Source organism: Macaca mulatta, chromosome 2 (genome assembly GCF_049350105.2).
Source record: "Macaca mulatta isolate MMU2019108-1 chromosome 2, T2T-MMU8v2.0, whole genome shotgun sequence".
NCBI lineage: Eukaryota > Metazoa > Chordata > Mammalia > Primates > Cercopithecidae > Macaca > Macaca mulatta.
In genome coordinates, this window is record NC_133407.1 from 67,959,239 (window position 1) to 67,980,582 (window position 21,344).

Genomic DNA, 21,344 nt, shown 5'->3' on the forward strand with positions numbered 1-21,344 from the left:
TTGGAAGCCCATAGAGGGCTATGGTGAAAAAAGAAATATCCTCAGATGAAAACTGGAAAGAAGCTTTCTGAGAAACTGCTCTGTGATGTGTGACTTCCACTCACGGAGTTACAACTGTATTTCGTGGATCGCTTTGCTAGCGTTATTTCTGTGGAATCTGAGAACAGATATTTCGGATCCCTTTGAAGACTATAGGGCAAAAGGAAATATCCTCCGATAACAAAGAGAAAGAAGCTTTCTGAGAAACTTCTTTGTGTTCTGTGAAATCATCTCACAGAGTTACACTTTCCCCTCAAGAAGCCTTTCGCTAAAACAGTTCTTGTGGAATTGGTAAAGTGATACTTGGAAGCCCATAGAGGGTTAAGGTGAAAAAGGAAATATCCTCAGATGAAATCTGGAAAGAAGCTTTCTGAGAAACTGCTTAGTGTTCTGTTAATTCATCTCACAGAGTTACATCTGTATTTCGTGGATCTCTTTGCTAGCCTTATTTCTGTGGATTCTGAGAACAGATATTTCGGATCCCTTTGAAGACTATAGGGCCAAAGGAAATATCCTCCGATAGCAAAGAGAAAGAAGCTTTCTGAGAAACTTCTTTGTGTTCTGTGAAATCATCTCACAGAGTTACAGCTTTCCCTTCAAGAAGCCTTTCGGTAAGGCAGTTCTTGTGGAATTGGCAAAGTGATATTTGGAAGCCCATAGAGGGCTATGGTGAAAAAGGAAATATCCTCAATGAAATCTGGAAAGAAGCTTTCGGAGAAACTGCTCTGTGATGTGTGACTTGCACTCACAGAGTTACATCTGTATTTCGTGGATCTCTTTGCTAGCCTTATTTCCGTGGAATCTGAGAACAGAGATTTCGGATCCCTTTGAAGACTATAGGGCCAAAGGAAATATCCTCCGATAGCAAAGAGAAAGAAGCTTTCTGAGAAAGTTCTTTGTGTTCTGTGAAACATCTCACAGAGTTACAGCTTTCCCTTCAAGAAGCCTTTCGGTAAGGCAGTTCTTGTGGAATTGGCAAAGTGATATTTGGAAGCCCGTAGAGGGCTACGGTGAAAAAGAAAATATCCTCAATGAAATCTGGAAAGAAGCTTTCGGAGAAACTGCTCTGTGATGTGTGACTTCAACTCTCAGAGTTACGTCTGTATTTCATGGATCTCTTTGCTAGCCTTATTTCTCTGGAATCTGAGAACAGATATTTCGGATCCCTTTGAAGACTATAGGGCCAAAGGAAATATCCTCCGATAACAAAGAGAAAGAAGCTTTCTGGGAAACTTTTTTGTATTCTGTGAAATCATCTCACAGAGTTACAGCTTTCCCTTCAAGAAGTTTTCGGTAACGCAGTTCTTGTGGAATTGGCAAAGTGATATTTGGAAGCCCATAGAGGGCTATGGTCAAAAAGGAAATATCCTCAGATGAAATCTGGAAAGAAGCTTTCTGAGAAACTTCTCTGAGATATGTGACTTCCACTCACAGAATTACATCTGTATTTCGTGGATCTCTTTGCTAGCCTTATTTCTGTGGAATCTGAGAACAGATATTTCGGATCCCCTTGAAGACTATAGGACCAAAGGAAATATCCTCCGATAACAAAGACAAAGAAGCTTTCTGAGAAACTTCTTTGTGTTCTGTGAAATCATCTCACAGAGTTACAGCTTTCCCCTCAAGACGCCTTTCGCTAATACAGTTCTTGTGGAATTGGCAAAGTGATATTTGGAAGCCCATAGAGGGCTATGGTGAAAAAGGAAATATCCTCAGATGAAATCTGGAAAGAAGCTTCTTGAGAAAATGCTCTGTGTTGTGCGACTTACACTCACAGAGTTACATCTGTATTTCTTGGATCTCGTTGTTAGCCTTATTTCTGTGGAATCTGAGAAGAGATATTTCGGATCCCTTTGAAGACTATAGGGCCAAAGGAAATATCCTCCTTTAACAAAGAGAAAGAAGCTTTCTGAGAAACTTCTTTGTGTTCTGTGAAATCACCTCACAGAGTTACAGCTTTCCTCTCAAGAAGCCTTTCGCTAAGACAGTTCTTGTGCATTTCGCAAAGTGATATTTGGAAGCCCATAGAGGGCTCTGGTGAAAAAGGTAATATCCTCAGATGAAATCTGGAAAGAAGCTTTCTGAGAAACTGCTCTGTGATGTGTGACTTCCACTCACAGAGTTACATCTGTATTTCGTGGATCTCTTTGCTAGCCTTATTTCTGTGGAATCTGAAAACAGATATTTCGGGTCCCTTTGAAGACTATAGGGCCAAGGGAAATATCCTCCGATAGCAAAGAGAAAGAGGCTTTCTGAGAAACTTCTTTGTGTTCTGTGAAATCATCTCACAGAGTTACAGCTTTCTCCTCCAGACGCCTTTCGCTAATACAGTTCTTGTGGAATTGGCAAAGTGATATTTGGAAGCCCATGGAGGGCTATGGTGAAAAAGGAAATATCCTCAGATGAAATCTCGAAAGAAGCTTTCTGAGAAACTGCTCTGTGATGTGTGACTTGCACTCACAGAGTTACATCTGTATTTCGTGGATCTCTTTGCTAGCCTTATTTCTGTGCAATCTGAGAGCAGATATTTCGGATCCCTTTGAAGACTATAGGACCAAAGGAAATATCCTCCGATAACAAAGAGAAAGAAGCTTTCTGAGAAACTTCTTTGTGTTCTGTGAAATCATCTCACAGAGTTACAGCTTTCCTCTCAATAAGGCTTTCGCTAAGACAGTTCTTGTGCAATTGACAAAGTGATATTTGGAAGCTCATAGAGGGCTATGGTGAAAAAGGAAATATCCTCAGATGAAATCTGGAAAGAAGCTTTCTGAGAAACTGCTCTGTGATGTGTGACTTCCACTCACAGAGTTACATCTGTATTTCGTGGATCTCTTTGCTAGCCTTATTTCTGTGGAATCTGAGAACAGATATTTCGGATCCCTTTGAAGACTATAGGGCCAAGGGAAATATCCTCCGATAGCAAAGAGAAAGAAGCTTTCTGAGAAACTTCTTTGTGTTCTCTGAAATCATCTCACAGAGTTACAGCTTTCCCTTCAAGAAGCCTTTCGGTAAGGCAGTTCTTGTGGAATTGGCAAAGTGATATTTCCAAGGCCATAGAGGGCTATGGTGAAAAAGGAAATATCCTCAATGAAATCTGGAAAGAAGCTTTCTGAGAAACTGCTCTGTGATGTGTGACTTCCACTCACAGAGTTATTTCTGTATTTCGTGGATCTCTTTGCTAGCCTTATTTCTGTGGAATCTGAGAAAAGATATTTCGGATCCCTTTGAAGACTATAGGGTCAAAGGAAATATCGTCCGATAACAAAGAGAAGGAAGCTTTCTGAGAAACTTCTTTGTGTTCTGTGAAATCATCTCACAGAGTTACAGCTTTCCTCTCAAGAAGCCTTTCGCTAAGACAGTTCTTGTGCAATTGACAAAGTGATATTTGGAAGCTCATAGAGGGCTATGGTGAAAAAGGAAATATCCTCAGATGAAATCTGGAAAGAAGCTTTCTGAGAAACTGCTCTGTGATGTGTGACTTCCACTCACAGTGTTACATCTGTATTTCGTGGATCTCTTTGCTAGCCTTATTTCTGTGGAATCTGAGAACAGATATTTCGGATCCCTTTGAAGACTATAGGGCCAAGGGAAATATCCTCCGATAGCAAAGAGAAAGAAGCTTTCTAAGAAACTACTTTGTGTTCTGTGAAATCATCTCAGAGTTACAGCTTTCCCTTCAAGAAGCCTTTCGGTAAGGCAGTTCTTGTGGAATTGGCAAAGTGATATTTCCAAGCCCATAGAGGGCTATGGTGACAAAGGAAATATCCTCAATGAAATCTGGAAAGAATCTTTCTGAGAAACTGCTCTGTGATGTGTGACTTCCACTCACAGAGTTATTTCTGTATTTCGTGGATCTCTTTGCTAGCCTTATTTCTGTGGAATCTGAGAACAGATATTTCGGATCCCTTTGAAGACTATAGGGTCAAAGGAAATATCCTCCGATAACAAAGAGAAAGAAGCTTTCTGAGAAACTTCTTTGTGTTCTGTCAAATCATCTCACAGAGTTACAGCTTTCCCCTCAAGAAGCCTTTCGCTAAGACAATTCTTGTGGAATTGGAAAAGTGATATTTCGAAGGCCATAGAGGGCTATGGTGAAAAAGGAAATATCCACAGATGAAATCTGGAAAGAAGATTTCTGAGAAACTGCTCTGTGATGTGTGACTTGCATTCACAGAGTTACATCTGTATTTCGTGGATCTCTTTGCTAGCCTTATTTCTGTGGAATCTGAGAACAGATATTTCGGATCCCTTTGAAGACTATAGGGCAAAGGAAATATCCTCCGAAAACAAAGAGAAAGAAGCTTTCTGAGAAACTTCATTGTATTCTGTGAAGTCATCTCACAGAGTTACAGCTTTCCCCTCAAGAAGCCTTTCGCTAAGACAGTTCTTGTGCAATTGGCAAAGTGATATTTGGAAGCCCATAGAGGGCTATGGTGAAAAAAGAAATATCCTCAGATGAAAACTGGAAAGAAGCTTTCTGAGAAACTGCTCTGTGATGTGTGACTTCCACTCACGGAGTTACAACTGTATTTCGTGGATCTCTTTGCTAGCGTTATTTCTGTGGAATCTGAGAACAGATATTTCGGATCCCTTTGAATACTATGGGACCAAAGGAAATATCCTCCGATAACAAAGACTAAGAAGCTTTCTGAGAAACTTCATTGTGTTCTGTGAAATCATTTCACAGAGTTACAGCTTTCCCCTCAAGACGCCTTTCGCTAATACAGTTCTTGTGGAATTGGCAAAGTGATATTTGGAAGCCCATAGAGGGCTATGGTGAAGACGGAAATATCCTCAGATGAAATCTGGAAAGAAGCTTCTTGAGAAAATGCTCTGTGATGTGCGACTTACACTCACAGAGTTACATCTGTATTTCTTGGATCTCGTTGCTAGCCTTATTTCTGTGCAATCTGAGAACAGATATTTCGGATCCCTTTGAAGGCTATAGGGCCAAAGGAAATATCCTCCTTTAACAAAGAGAAAGAAGCTTTCTGAGAAACTTCTTTGTGTTCTGTGAAATCATCTCACAGAGTTACAGCTTTCCCCTCAAGAAGCCTTTCGCTAAGACAGTTCTTGTGGAATTGGCAAAGTGATATTTGGAAGCCCAGAGAGGGCTATGGTGAAAAAGGAAATATCCTCAGATGAAATCTCGAAAGAAGCTTTCTGAGAAACAGCTCTGTGATGTGTGACTTCCACTCACAGAGTTACATCTGTATTTCGTGGATCTCTTTGCTAGCGTTATTTCTGTGGAATCTGAGAACAGATATTTCGGATCCCTTTGAAGACTATAAGGCCAAAGGAATTATCCTCCGATAACAAAGAGAAAGAAGCTTTCTGAGAAACTTCTTTGTGTTCTGTGAAATCATCTCACAGAGTTACAGCTTTCCCCTCAAGAAGCCTTTCGCTAAGACAGTTCTTGTGGAATTGGTAAAGTGATACTTGGAAGCCCATAGAGGGCTAGGGTGAAAAAGGAAATATCCTCAGATGAAATCTGGAAAGAAGCTTTCTGAGAAACTGCTCTGTGATGTGTGACTTCCACTCACGGAGTTACAACTGTATTTCGTGGATCTCTTTGCTAGCGTTATTTCTGTGGAATCTGAGAACAGATATTTCGGATCCCTTTGAAGACTATAGGGCAAAAGGAAATATCCTCCGATAACAAAGAGAAAGAAGCTTTCTGAGAAACTTCTTTGTGTTCTGTGAAATCATCTCACAGAGTTACACTTTCCCCTCAAGAAGCCTTTCGCTAATACAGTTCTTGTGGAATTGGTAAAGTGATACTTGGAAGCCCATAGAGGGTTAAGGTGAAAAAGGAAATATCCACAGATGAAATCTGGAAAGAAGCTTTCTGAGAAACTGCTTAGTGTTCTGTTAATTCATCTCACAGAGTTACATCTGTATTTCGTGGATCTCTTTGCTAGCCTTATTTCTGTGGATTCTGAGAACAGATATTTCGGATCCCTTTGAAGACTATAGGGCCAAAGGAAATATCCTCCGATAGCAAAGAGAAAGAAGCTTTCTGAGAAACTTCTTTGTGTTCTGTGAAATCATCTCACAGAGTTACAGCTTTCCCTTCAAGAAGCCTTTCGGTAAGGCAGTTCTTGTGGAATTGGCAAAGTGATATTTGGAAGCCCATAGAGGGCTATGGTGAAAAAGGAAATATCCTCAATGAAATCTGGAAAGAAGCTTTCGGAGAAACTGCTCTGTGACGTGTGACTTCAACTCTCAGAGTTACATCTGTATTTCATGGATCTCTTTGCTAGCCTTATTTCTCTGGAATCTGAGAACAGATATTTCCGATCCCTTTGAAGACTATAGGGCCAAAGGAAATATCCTCCGATAACAAAGAGAAAGAAGCTTTCTGAGGAACTTCTTTGTGTTCTGTGAAATCATCTCACAGAGTTACAGCTTTCCCCTCAAGGAGCCTTTCGCTAAGACAGTTCTTGTGGAATTGGCAAAGTGATATTTGGAAGCCCATAGAGGGCTAGGGTGAAAAAGGAAATAACCACAGATGAAATCTAGAAAGAAGCTTTCTGAGAAACTGCTCTGTGATGTGTGACTTGCACTAACAGAGTTACATCTGTATTTCGTGGATCTCTTTGCTAGCCTTATTTCCGTGGAATCTGAGAACAGAGATTTCGGATCCCTTTGAAGAATATAGGGCCTAGGAATATATCCTCTGAAAACAAAGAGAAAGAAGCTTTCTGATTAACTTCTTTGTGTTCTGTGAAATCATCTCACAGAGTTACAGCTTTCCCTTCAAGAAGCTTTTCGTTAAGACAATTCTTGTGGAATATGCAAAGTTATATTTGGAAGCCCATAGAGTACTATGGTGGAAAAGGAAATATCCTTAGATGAAACCTGGAAAGAAGCTTTCTGAGAAACTGCTTAGTGTTCTGTTATTTCATCTCACAGAGTTACATCTGTATTTCGTGGATCTCTTGCTAGCCTTATTTCTGTGGAATCTGAGAACGGATATTTCGGATCCCTTTGAAGACTATAGGGCCAAAGGAAATATTCCGATAACAAAGAGAAAGAAGCTTTCTGAGAAACTTCTTTGTGTTCTGTGAAATAATCTCACAGAGTTACAGCATTCTGATCAAGAAGCCTTTCGCTAAGACAGTTCTTGTGGAATTGGCAAAGTGATATTTGGAAGCCCATAGAGGGCTATGGTGAAAAAGAAAATATCCACAGATGAAATCTAGAAAGAAGCTTTCTGAGACACTGCTCTGTGATGTGTGACTTGCACTCACAGAGTTACATCTGTATTTCGTGGATCTCTTTGCTAGCCTTATTTCCGTGGAATCTGAGAACAGAGATTTCGGATCCCTTTGAAGACTATAGGGCCAAAGGAAATATCCTCCGATAGCAAAGAGAAAGAAGCTTTCTGAGAAACTTCTTTGTGTTCTGTGAAAACATCTCACAGAGTTACAGCTTTCCCTTCAAGAAGCCTTTCGGTAAGGCAGTTCTTGTGGAATTGGCAAAGTGATATTTGGAAGCCCGTAGAGTGCTACGGTGAAAAAGAAAATATCCTCAATGAAATCTGGAAAGAAGCTTTCGGAGAAACTGCTCTGTGATGTGTGACTTCAACTCTCAGAGTTACATCTGTATTTCATGGATCTCTTTGCTAGCCTTATTTCTCTGGAATCTGAGAACAGATATTTCGGATCCCCTTGAAGACTATAGGGCCAAAGGAAATATCCTCCGATAACAAAGAGAAAGAAGCTTTCTGAGAAACTTTTTTGTATTCTGTGAAATCATCTCACAGAGTTACAGCTTTCCCTTCAAGAAGTTTTCGGTAACGCAGTTCTTGTGGAATTGGCAAAGTGATATTTGGAAGCCCATAGAGGGCTATGGTCAAAAAGGAAATATCCTCAGATGAAATCTGGAAAGAAGCTTTCTGAGAAACTTCTCTGAGATGTGTGACTTCCACTCACAGAATTACATCTGTATTTCGTGGATCTCTTTGCTAGCCTTATTTCTGTGGAATCTGAGAACAGATATTTCGGATCCCCTTGAAGACTATAGGACCAAAGGAAATATCCTCCGATAACAAAGACAAAGAAGCTTTCTGAGAAACTTCTTTGTGTTCTGTGAAATCATCTCACAGAGTTACAGCTTTCCCCTCAAGACGCCTTTCGCTAATACAGTTCTTGTGGAATTGGCAAAGTGATATTTGGAAGCCCATAGAGGGCTACGGTGAAAAAGGAAATATCCTCAGATGAAATCTGGAAAGAAGCTTCTTGAGAAAATGCTCTGTGTTGTGCGACTTACACTCACAGAGTTACATCTGTATTTCTTGGATCTCGTTGTTAGCCTTATTTCTGTGGAATCTGAGAAGAGATATTTCGGATCCCTTTGAAGACTATATTTTGCCAAAGGAAATATCCTCCTTTAACAAAGAGAAAGAAGCTTTCTGAGAAACTTCTTTGTGTTCTGTGAAATCACCTCACAGAGTTACAGCTTTCCTCTCAAGAAGCGTTTCGCTAAGACAGTTCTTGTGCATTTCGCAAAGTGATATTTGGAAGCCCATAGAGGGCTATGGTGAAAAAGGAAATATCCTCAGATGAAATCTGGAAAGAAGCTTTCTGAGAAACTGCTCTGTGATGTGTGACTTCCACTCACAGAGTTACATCTGTATTTCGTGGATCTCTTTGCTAGCCTTATTTCTGTGGAATCTGAAAACAGATATTTCGGGTCCCTTTGAAGACTATAGGGCCAAGGGAAATATCCTCCGATAGCAAAGAGAAAGAGGCTTTCTGAGAAACTTCTTTGTGTTCTGTGAAATCATCTCACAGAGTTACAGCTTTCTCCTCCAGACGCCTTTCGCTAATACAGTTCTTGTGGAATTGGCAAAGTGATATTTGGAAGCCCATGGAGGGCTATGGTGAAAAAGGAAATATCCTCAGATGAAATCTCGAAAGAAGCTTTCTGAGAAACTGCTCTGTGATGTGTGACTTGCACTCACAGAGTTACATCTGTATTTCGTGGATCTCTTTGCTAGCCTTATTTCTGTGCAATCTGAGAGCAGATATTTCGGATCCCTTTGAAGACTATAGGGCCAAAGGAAATATCCTCCGATAACAAAGAGAAAGAAGCTTTCTGAGAAACTTCTTTGTGTTCTGTGAAATCATCTCACAGAGTTACAGCTTTCCTCTCAATAAGGCTTTCGCTAAGACAGTTCTTGTGCAATTGACAAAGTGATATTTGGAAGCTCATAGAGGGCTATGGTGAAAAAGGAAATATCCTCAGATGAAATCTGGAAAGAAGCTTTCTGAGAAACTGCTCTGTGATGTGTGACTTGCACTCACAGACTTTCATCTGTATTTCGTGGATCTCTTTGCTAGCCTTATTTCTGTGGAATCTGAGAACAGATATTTCGGATCCCTTTGAAGACTATAGGGCCAAGGGAAATATCCTCCGATAGCAAAGAGAAAGAAGCTTTCTGAGAAACTTCTTTGTGTTCTGTGAAATCATCTCACAGAGTTACAGCTTTCCCTTCAAGAAGCCTTTCGGTAAGGCAGTTCTTGTGGAATTGGCAAAGTGATATTTCCAAGGCCATAGAGGGCTATGGTGAAAAAGGAAATATCCTCAATGAAATCTGGAAAGAAGCTTTCTGAGAAACTGCTCTGTGATGTGTGACTTCCACTCACAGAGTTATTTCTGTATTTCGTGGATCTCTTTGCTAGCCTTATTTCTGTGGAATCTGAGAAAAGATATTTCGGATCCCTTTGAAGACTATAGGGTCAAAGGAAATATCCTCCGATAACAAAGAGAAAGAAGATTTCTGAGAAACTTCTTTGTGTTCTGTGAAATCATCTCACAGAGTTACAGCTTTCCTCTCAAGAAGCCTTTCGCTAAGACAGTTCTTGTGCAATTGACAAAGTGATATTTGGAAACTCATAGAGGGCTATGGTGAAAAAGGAAATATCCTCAGATGAAATCTGGAAAGAAGCTTTCTGAGAAACTGCTCTGTGATGTGTGACTTCCACTCACAGTGTTACATCTGTATTTCGTGGATCTCTTTGCTAGCCTTATTTCTGTGGAATCTGAGAACAGATATTTCGGATCCCTTTGAAGACTATAGGGCCAAGGGAAATATCCTCCGATAGCAAAGAGAAAGAAGCTTTCTGAGAAACTACTTTGTGTTCTGTGAAATCATCTCACAGAGTTACAGCTTTCCCTTCAAGAAGCCTTTCGGTAAGGCAGTTCTTGTGGAATTGGCAAAGTGATATTTCGAAGCCCATAGAGGGCTATGGTGAAAAAGGAAATATCCTCAGATGAAATCTCGAAAGAAGCTTTCTGAGAAACTGCTCTGTGATGTGTGACTTGCACTCACAGAGTTACATCTGTATTTCGTGGATCTCTTTGTTAGCCTTATTTCTGTGGAATCTGAGAACAGATATTTCGGATCCCTTTGAAGAGTATACGGCCAAAGGAAATATCCTCCGAAAACAAAGAGAAAGAAGCTTTCTGAGAAACTTCATTGTGTTCTGTGAAATCATCTCACAGAGTTACAGCTTTCCTCTCAAGAAGCCTTTCTCTAAGACAGTTCTTGTGCAATTGGCAAAGTGATATTTGGAAGCCCATAGAGGGCTATGATGAAAAAGGAAATATCCTCAGATGAAATCTGGAAAGAAGCTTTCTGAGAAACTGCTCTGTGATGTGTGACTTCCACTCACAGAGTTACATCTGTATTTCCTGGATCTCTTTCCTAGCCTTATTTCTGTGGAATCTGAGAACAGATATTTCGGATCCCTTTGAAGATTATAGGGCCAAGGGAAATATCCTCCGATAGCAAAGAGAAAGAAGCTTTCTGAGAAACTTCTTTGTGTTCTGTGAAATCATCTCACAGAGTTACAGCTTTCCCTTCAAGAAGCCTTTCTGTAAGGCAGTTCTTGTGGAATTGGCAAAGTGATATTTCCAAGCCCTTAGAGGGCTATGGTGAAAAAGGAAATATCCTCAGATGAAATCTGGAAAGAAGCTTTCTGAGAAACTGCTCTGTGATGTGTGACTTCCACTCACAGAGTTATTTCTGTATTTCGTGGATCTCTTTGCTAGCCTTATTTCTGTGGAATCTGAGAACAGATATTTCGGATCCCTTTGAAGACTATAGGGTCAAAGGAAATATCCTCCGATAACAAAGAGAAAGAAGCTTTCTGAGAAACTTCTTTGTGTTCTGTGAAATCATCTCACAGAGTTACAGCTTTCCCCTCAAGAAGCCTTTCGCTAAGACAATTCTTGTGGAATTGTTTAAGTGATATTTGGAAGCCCATAGAGGACTATGGTGAAAAAGGAAATATCCTCAGATGAAATCTGGAAAGAAGCTTTCTGAGAAACTGCTGTGTGATGCGTGACTTGCAGTCACAGAGTTACATCTGTATGTCGTGGATCTCTTTGCTAGCCTTATTTCTGGGGAATCTGAGAACAGATATTTCGGATCCCTTTGAAGACTATAGGGCCAAAGGAAATATCCTCCGATAACAAAGAGAAAGAAGCTTTCTGAGAAACTTCTTTGTGTTCTGTGAAATCATCTCACAGAGTTACAGCTTTCCCTTCAAGAAGCCTTTCGGTAAGGCATTTCTTGTGGAATTGGCAAAGTGATATTTGGAAGCCCATAGAGGGCTACGGTGATATAGGAAATATCCTCAGATGAAATCTGGAGAGAAGCTTTCTTAGAAACTGCTGTGTGATGTGTGACTTGCACTCAGAGAGTTACATCTGTATTTCGTGGATCTCTTTGCTAGCCTTCTTGCTGTGGAATCTGAGAACAGATATATCGGATCCCTTTGAAGACTATAGGGCCAAAGGAGATATCCACCGATAACAAAGAGAATGAAGCTTTCTGAGAAACTTCTTTGTGTTCTGTGAAATCATCTCACAGAGTTACACCTTTCCCCTCGAGTAGCCTTTCGCTAAGACCGTTCTTGTGGAATTGGCAAAGTGATATTTGGAAGCCCTTAGAGGGCTATGGTGAAAAAGGAAATATCCTCAGATGAAAACTGGAAAGAAGCTTTCTGAGAAACTGCTCTGTGATGTGTGACTTGCACTCACAGAGTTGCATCTGTATTTCGTGGATCTCTTTGCTAACCTTATTTCTTTGGAATCTGAGAACAGATATTTCGGATCCCTATGAAGACTATAGGGCCAAAGGAAATATCTTCCGATAACAGAGAGAAAGAAGCTTTCTGAGAAACTTCTTTGTGTTCTGTGAAATCATCTCACAGAGTTACAGCTTTCCTTTCAAGAAGCCTTTCGCAAAGACAGTTCTTGTGGAATTGGCAAAGTGATATTTGGAAGCCATTAGAGGGCTATGGTGAAAAAGGAAATATCCTCAGATGAAATCTAGAAAGAAGCTTTCTGAGAAACTGCTTAGTGTTCTGTTAATTCATCTCACAGAGTTACATCTGTATTTCGTGGATCTCCTTGCTAGCCTTATTTCTGTGGAATCTTAGAATAGATATTTCGGATCCCTTTGAAGTCTATAGGGCCAAAGGAAATATCCTCCGATAACAAAGAGAAAGAAGCTTTCTGAGAAACTTCTTTGTGTTCTGTGAAATAATCTCACAGAGTTACAGGTTCCCCCTCAAGAAGCCTTTCGCTAAGACAGTTCTTGTGGAATTGGCAAAGTGATATTTGGAAGCCCATAGAGGGCTATGGTGAAAAAGGAAATATCCTCAGATGAAATCAGGAAAGAAGATTTCTGAGAAACTGCTCCGTGATGTGTGACTTCCACTCACAGAGTTACATCTATATTTCATGGATCTCTTTGCTAGCCTTATTTCTGTGGAATCTGAGAACAGATATTTCGGATCCCTTTGAAGACTATAGGGCCAAAGGAAATATCCTCCGATAACAAAGAGAAAGAAGCTTTCTGAGAAACTTCTTTGTGTTCTGTGAAATCATCTCACAGAGTTACAGCTTTCCCTTCAAGAAGCCTTTCGGTTAAGCCGTTCTTGTGGAATTGGCAAAGTGATATTTGGAAGCCCATAGTGGGCTACGGTGAAAAAGGAAATATCCTCAGATGAAATCTGGAAAGAAGTTTTCTGAGAAACTGCTCTGTGATGTGTGACTTCCACTCACAGAGTAACATCTGTATTTCGTGGATCTCTTTGCTAGCCTTATTTCTTTGGAATCTGAGAAGAGATATTTCGGATCCCTTTGAAGAGTATAGGGCCAAAGGAAATATCCTCCGATAACAGAGAGAAAGAAGCTTTTGGAGAAACTTCTTTGTGTTCTGTGAAATCATCTCACAGGGTTACATCTTTCCCCTCAAGAAGCCTTTCGCTAAGACAGTTCTTGTGGAATTGGCAAAGTGATATTGGGAAGCCCATAGAGGGCTATGGTGAAAAAGGAAATATCCTAAGATGAAACCTGGAAAGAAGATTTCTGAGTAAGTGCTTAGTGTTCTGTTATTTCATCTAACAGAGTTACATCTGTATTTTGTGGATCTATTTGCTAACCTTATATCTGTGAAATCTGAGAACAGATATTTCGGATCCCTTTGAAAACTTTAGGGCCAAAGGAAATATCCTCCGATAACAAAGAGAAAGAAGCTTTCTGAGAAACTTCTTTGTGTTCTGTGAAATCATCTCACAGATTTACAGCTTTCCCCTCAAGAAGCCTTTCGCTAAGACAGTTCTTGTGGAATTGGCAAAGTGATATTTGGAAGCCCACAGAGGGATATGGTGAAACAGGAAATATCCTCAGATGAGATCTGGAAAGAACCTTTCTGAGAAACTGCTTAGTGTTCTGTTAATTCATCTCACAGAGTTACATCTGAATTTCGTGGATCTCTTTGCTAGCCTTATTTCTGTGGAATCTGAGAACAGATATATCGGATCCCTTTGAAGACTATAGGGCCAAAGGAAATATCCTCCGATAACAAACAGAATGAAGCTTTCTGAGAAACTTCTTTGTGTTCCGTGAAATCATCTCACTGAGTTACATCTTTCCCCTCAAGAAGCCTTTCGCAAAGACAGTTCTTGTGGAATTCGCAGTGATATTTGGAAGCCCATAGAGGGCTAGGGTGAAAAAGTAAATATCCTCAGATGAAATCTGGAAAGAAGCTTTCTGAGAAACTGCTCTGTGATGTGTGACTTGCACTCACAGAGATACATCTGTATTTCGTGGATCTCTTTGCTAGCCTTATTTCTGTGGAATCTGAGAACAGATATTTCGGTTCCCTTTGAAGACTATAGGGCCAAAGGAAATATCCACCGATAACAAAGAGAAAGAAGCTTTCTGAGAAACGTCTTTGTGTTCTGTGAAATCATCTCACAGAGTTACAGCTTTCCCTTCAAGAAGCCTTTCGGTAAGGCATTTCTTGTGAAATTGGCAAAGTGATATTTAGAAGCCCATAGAGGGCTACGGTGATAAAGGAAATATCCTCAGATGAAATCTGGAAAGAAGCTTTCTGAGAAACTGCTGTGTGATGTGTGACTTGCACTCAGAGAGTTACATCTGTATTTCGTGGATCTCTTTGCTAGCCTTCTTGCTGTGGAATCTGAGAACAGATATTTCGGATGCCTTTGAAGACTATAGGGCCAAGGAAATATCCTCCGATAACAAAGAGAAAGAAGCTTTCTGAGAAACTTCTTTGTGTTCTGTGAAATTATCTCACAGAGGTACAGCTTTCCCTTCAAGAAGCCTTTCAGTAAGGCAGTTCTTGTGGAATTGGCAAAGTGATATTTGGAAGCCCATAGTGGGCTTTGGTGAAAAAGGAAATATCCTCAGATGAAATCTGGAAAGAAGCTTTCTGAGAAACTGCTCTGTGATGTGTGACTTCCACTCACAGAGTTACATCTGTATTTCGTGGATCTCTTTGCTAGCCTTATTTCTGTGGAATCTGAGAACAGATATTTCGGATCCCTTTGAAGACTATAGGGCCAAAGGAAATATCCTCCGATAACGAAGAGAAAGAAGCTTTCTGAGAAACTTCTTTGTGTTCTGTGAGATCATCTCACAGAGTTACAGCTTTCCCCTCAAGAAGCCTTTCGCTAAGACAGTTCTTGTGAAATCGGCAAAGTGATATTTGGAAGCCCATAGAGGGCTATGTTGAAAAAGGAAATATCCTCAGATGAAATCTGGAAAGAAGCTTTCTGAGAAACTGCTTTGTGATGTGTGACTTCCACTCACAGAGTTACATCTGTATTTCGTGGATCTCTTTGCAAGCTTTATTTCTGTGGAATCTGAAAACAGATATTTCGGATCCCTTTGAAGACTATAGGGCCAAAGGAAATATCCTCCGATAACAAAGAGAAAGAAGCTTTCTGAGAAACTTCTTTGTGTTCTTTGAAATCATCTCAAAGAGTTACAGCTTTCCCTTCAAGAAGCCTTTCGGTAAGGCCGTTCTTGTGGAATTGGCAAAGTGATATATGGAAGCCCATAGTGGGCTACGGTGAAAAAGGAAATATCCTCAGATGAAATCTGGAAAGAAGCTTTCTGAGAAACTGTTCTGTGATGTGTGACTTCCACTCACAGAGTTACATCTGTATTTCGTGGATCTCTTTGCTAGCCTTATTTCTGTGGAATCTGAGAACAGATATTTCGGATCCCTTTGAAGACTATAGGGCCAAAGGAAATATCCTCCGATAACAAAGAGAAAGAAGCTTTCTGAGAAACTTCTTTGTGTTCTGTGAAATCATCTCACAGAGTTACAGCTTTCCCCTCAAGAAGCCTTTCGCTAAGACAGTTCTTGTGGAATTGGCAAAGTGATATTTGGAAGCCCATAGAGGGCTATGGTTAAAAAGGAAATATCCTCAGATGAAATCTGGAAAGAAGCTTTTTGAGAAACTGCTGTGTGATGCGTGACTTCCACTCACAGAGTTACATCTGTATTTCGTGGATCTCTTTGCTAGCCTTATTTCTGTGGAATCTGAGAACAGATATTTCGGATCCCTTTGAAGACTATAGGGCCATAGGAAATATCCTCCGATAACAAAGAGAAAGAAGCTTTCTGAGAAACTTCTTTGTGTTCTGTGAGATCATCTCACAGAGTTACAGCTTTCCCCTCAAGAAGCCTTTCGCTAAGACAGTTCTTGTGGAATCGGCAAAGTGATATTTGGAAGCCCATAGAGGGCTATGGTGAAAAAGGAAATATCCTCAGATGAAATCTGGAAAGAAGCTTTCTGAGAAACTGCTGTGTGATGTGTGACTTCCACTCACAGAGTTATATCTATATTTCGTGGATCTCTTTGCTAGCTTTATTTCTGTGGAATCTGAGAACAGATTTTTCGGATCCCTTTGAAGACTATAGGCCCTAAGGAAATATCCTCCGATAACAAAGAGAAAGAAGCTTTCTGAGAAACTTCTTTGTGTTCTGTGAAATCATCTCACAGAGTTACAGCTTTCCCTTCAAGAAGCCTTTCGGTAAGGCCGTTCTTGTGGAATTGGCAAAGTGATATTTGGAAGCCCATAGTGGGCTACGGTGAAAAAGGAAATATCCTCAGATGAAATCTGGAAAGAAGCTTTCTGAGAAACTGCTCTGTGATGTGTGACTTCCACTCACAGAGTTACATCTGTATTTCGTGGATCTCTTTGCTAGCCTTATTTCTGTGGAATCTGAGAACAGACATTTCTGATCGCTTTGAAGAGTATAGGGTCAAAGGAAATATCCTCCGATAACGAAGAGAAAGAAGCTTTCTGAGAAACTTCTTTGTGTTCTGTGAAATCATCTCACAGAGTTAGAGCTTTCCACTCAAGAAGCCTTTCGCTAAGACAGTTCTTGTGGAATTGGCAAAGTGATATTTGGAAGCCCATAGAGGGCTATGGTGAAAAAGGAAATATCCTCAGATGAAATCTGGAAAGAAGCTTTCTGAGAAACTGCTGTGTGATGTGTGACTTCCACTGAGAGAGTTACATCTGTATTTCGTGGATCTCTTTGCTAGCCTTCTTGCTGTGGAATCTGAGAACAGATATTTCGGATCCCTTTGAAGACTATAGGGCCAAAGGAAATATCCTCTGATAACAAAGAGAAAGAAGCTTTCTGAGAAACTTCTTTGTGTTCTGTGAAATCATCTCACAGTGTTACACCTTTCCCCTCCAGAAGCCTTTCACTAAGACAGTTCTTGTGGAATTGGGAAAGTGATATTTGGAAGCCCATAGAGGGCTATGGTGAAAAAGGAAATATCCTCCTATGAAATCTGGAAAGAAGATTTCTGAGAAAGTGCTTAGTGTTCTGTTATTTCATCTAACAGAGTTACATCTGTATTTTGTGGATCTCTTTGCTAACCTTATATCTGTGGATTCTGAGAACAGATATTTCGGATCCCTTTGAAAACTATAGGGCCAAAGGAAATATCCTCCGATAACAAGGAGAAAGAAGCTTTCTGAGAAAGTTCTTTGTGTTCTGTGAAATCAACTCACAGAGTTACAGCTTTCCCCTCAAGAAGCCTTTCGCTAAGACAGTTCTTGTGGAATTGGCAAAGTGATCTTTGGAAGCCCACAGAGGGATATGGTGAAACAGGAAATATCCTCAGATGAGATCTGGAAAGATGCTTTCTGAGAAACTGCTTTGTGTTCTGTTAATTCATCTCACAGAATTACATCTGAATTTCGTGGATCTCTTTGCTAGCCTTATTTCTGTGGAATCTGAGAACAGATATATCGGATCCTTTTGAAGACTATAGGGCCAAAGGAAATATCCTCCGATAACAAACAGAATGAAGCTTTCTGAGAAACTTCTTTGTGTTCCGTGAAATCATCTCACTGAGTTACATCTTTCCCCTCAAGAAGCCTTTCGCAAAGACAGTTCTTGTGGAATTCGCAGTGATATTTGGAAGCCCATAGAGGGCTAGGGTGAAAAAGGAAATATCCTCAGATGAAATCTGGAAAGAAGCTTTCTGAGAAACTACTCTGTGATGTGTGACTTGAACTCACAGAGTTACATCTGTATGTCGTGGATGTCTTTGCTACCTTTATTTCTGTGGAATCTGAGAACAGATATTTCGGATCCCTTGGAAGACTATAGTGCCAAAAAATATACTCAGATAACAAAGAGAAAGAAGAGTTCTGAGAAACTTCTTTGTGTTCTGTGAAATCATCTCACAGAGTTACGGCTTTCCCCTCAAGAAGATTTTCGCTAAGACAATTCTTGTGGAATTGGCAAAGTGATATTTGGAAGCCCATACAGGGCTATGGTGAAACAGGAAATATCCTCAGATGAAATCTGGAAAGAAGCTTTCTGAGAAACTGCTTAGTGTTCTGTTAATTCATCTCACAGTGTTACATCTGAATTTCGTGGATCTCTTTGCTAGCCTTATTTCTGTGGAATCTGAGAACAGATATATCGGATCCCTTTGAAGACTATAGGGCCAAAGGAGATATCCACCGATAACAAAGAGAATGAAGCTTTCTGAGAAACTTCTTTGTGTTCTGTGAAATCATCTCACAGAGTTACACCTTTCCCCTCGAGAAGCCTTTCGCTAAGACCGTTCTTGTGGAATTGGCAAAGTGATATTTGGAAGCCCATAGAGGGCTATGGTGAAAAAGTAAATATCCTCAGATGAAATCAGGAAAGAAGATTTCTGAGAAACTGCTCTGGGATGTGTGACTTCCACTCACAGAGTAACATCTGTATTTCGAGGATCTCTTTGCTAGCCTTATTTCTTTGGAATCTGAGAACAGATATTTCGGATCCCTTTGAAGAGTATAGGGCCAAAGGAAATATCCTCCAATAACAGAGAGAAAGAAGCTTTTTGAGAAACTTCTTTGTGTTCTGTGAAATCATCTCACAGGGTTACAGCTTTCCCCTCAAGAAGCCTTTCGTAAGACAGTTCTTGTGGAATTGGCAAAGTGATATTTGGAAGCCCATAGAGGGCTATGGTGAAAAAGGAAATATCCTCAGATGAAATCTGGAACGAAGCTTTCTGAGAAACATCTCTGTGATGTGTGACTTCCACTCACAGAGTTATTTCTGTATTTCGTGGATCTCTTTGCTAGCCTTATTTCTGTGGAATCTGAGAACAGATATTTCGGATCCCTTTGAAGACTACAGGGCCAAAGGAAATATCCTCCGATAACAAAGAGAAAGAAGCTTTCTGAGAAACTTCTTTGTGTTCTGTGAAATCATCTCAAAGAGTTACAGCTTTACCTTCAAGAAGCCTTTCGTTAAGACAGTTCTTGTGGAATTGGCAAAGTGATCTTTGGAAGCCCACAGAGGGATATGGTGAAACAGGAAATATCCTCAGATGAGATCTGGAAAGAAGCTTTCTGAGAAAGTGCTTAGTGTTCTGTTAATTCATCTCACAGAGTTACATCTGAATTTCGTGGATCTCTTTGCTAGCCTTATTTCTGTGGAATCTGAGAACAGATATATCGGATCCCTTTGAAGACTATAGGGCCAAAGGAAATATCCTCCGATAACAAAGAGAATGAAGCTTTCTGAGAAACTTCTTTGTGTTCCGTGAAATCATCTCACAGAGTTACATCTTTCCCCTCAAGAAGCCTTTCGCAAAGACAGTTCTTGTGGAATTCGAAGTGATATTTGGAAGCCCATAGAGGGCTAGGGTGAAAAAGGAAATATCCTCAGATGAAATCTGGAAAGAATCTTTCTGAGAAACTGCTCTGTGATGTGTGACTTGCACTCACAGAGATACATCTGTATTTCGTGGATCTCTTTGCTAGCCTTATTTCTGTGGAATCTGAGAACAGATATTTCGGTTCCCTTTGAAGACTATAGGGCCAAAGGAAATATCCACCAAAAACAAAGAGAAAGAAGCTTTCTGAGAAACTTCTTTGTGTTCTGTGAAATCATCTCACAGAGTTACAGCTTTCCCCTCAAGAAGCCTTTCGTTAAGAAAGTTCTTGTGGAATTCCAAAGTGATATTTGGAAGCCCATAGAGGGCTATGGCGAAAAAGGAAATATCCTCAGATGATATCTGGAAAAAAGCTTTCTGAGAAACTACTCTGTGATGTGTGACTTGAACTCACAGAGTTACATCTGTATTTCCTGGATGTCTTTGCTACCTTTATTTCTGTGGAATCTGAGAACAGATATTTCGGATCCCTTTGAAGACTATAGGGCCAAAGGAAATATCCTCCGATAACAAACAGAAAGAAGCTTTCTGAGAAACTTCTTTGTGTTCTGTGAAATCATCTCACAGAGTTACAGCTTTCCTCTCAAGAAGCCTTTCGCAAAGACAGTCTTGTGGAATTGGCAAAGTGATATTTGGAAGCCATTAGAGGGCTATGGTGAAAAAGGAAATATCCTCAGATGAAATCTGGAAAGAAGCTTTCTGAGAAACTGCTTAGTGTTCTGTTAATTCATCTCACTGAGTTACATCTGTATTTCGTGGATCTCCTTGCTAGCCTTATTTCTGTGGAATCTGAGAATAGATATTTCGGATCCCTTTGAAGTCTATAGGGCCAAAGGAAATATCCTCCGATAAGAAAGAGAAAGAAGCTTTCTGAGAAGCTTCTTTGTGTTCTGTGAAATCATCTCACAGAGTTACACCTTTCCCCTAAAGGAGCCTTTCGGTAAGGCAGTTCTTGTGGAGTTGGCAAACTGATATTTGGCAGCCCATAGAGGGCTTTGTTGAAAAAAGCAATATCCTCAGATGAAATCTGGAAAGAAGCTTTCTGAGAAACTCCTGTGTGATGTGTGACTTCCACTCACAGAGTTACATCTGTATTTCGTGAATCTCTTTGCTAGCCTTATTTCTGTGGAATCTGAGAACAGATATTTTGGATCCCTTTGAAGACTATAGTGCCAAAAAATATACTCAGATAACAAAGAGAAAGAAGATTTCTGAGAAACTTCTTTGTGTTCTGTGAAATCGTCTCACAGAGTTACGGCTTTCCCCTCAAGAAGCCTTTCGCTAAGACCGTTCTTGTGGAATTGGCAAAGTGATATTTGGAAGCCCATAGAGGGCTATGGTGAAAAAGGAAATATCCTCAGATGAAATCTGGAAAGAAGCTTTCTGAGAAACTGCTCTGTGATGTGTGACTTGCACTCACAGAGTTGCATCTGTATTTCGTGGATCTCTTTGCTAACCTTATTTCTTTGGAATCTGAGAACAGATATTTCGGATCCCTTTGAAGACTGTAGGGCCAAAGGAAATATCCTCCGATAACAGAGAGAAAGAAGCTTTCTGAGAAACTTCTTTGTGTTCTGTGAAATCATCTCACAGAGTTACAGCTTTCCTCTAAAGAAGCCTTTCGCAAAGACAGTTCTTGTGGAATTGGCAAAGTGATATTTGGAAGCCATTAGAGGGCTATGGTGAAAAAGGAAATATCCTCAGATGAAATCTGGAAAGAAGCTTTCTGAGAAACTTCTTAGTGTTCTGTTAATTCATCTCACAGAG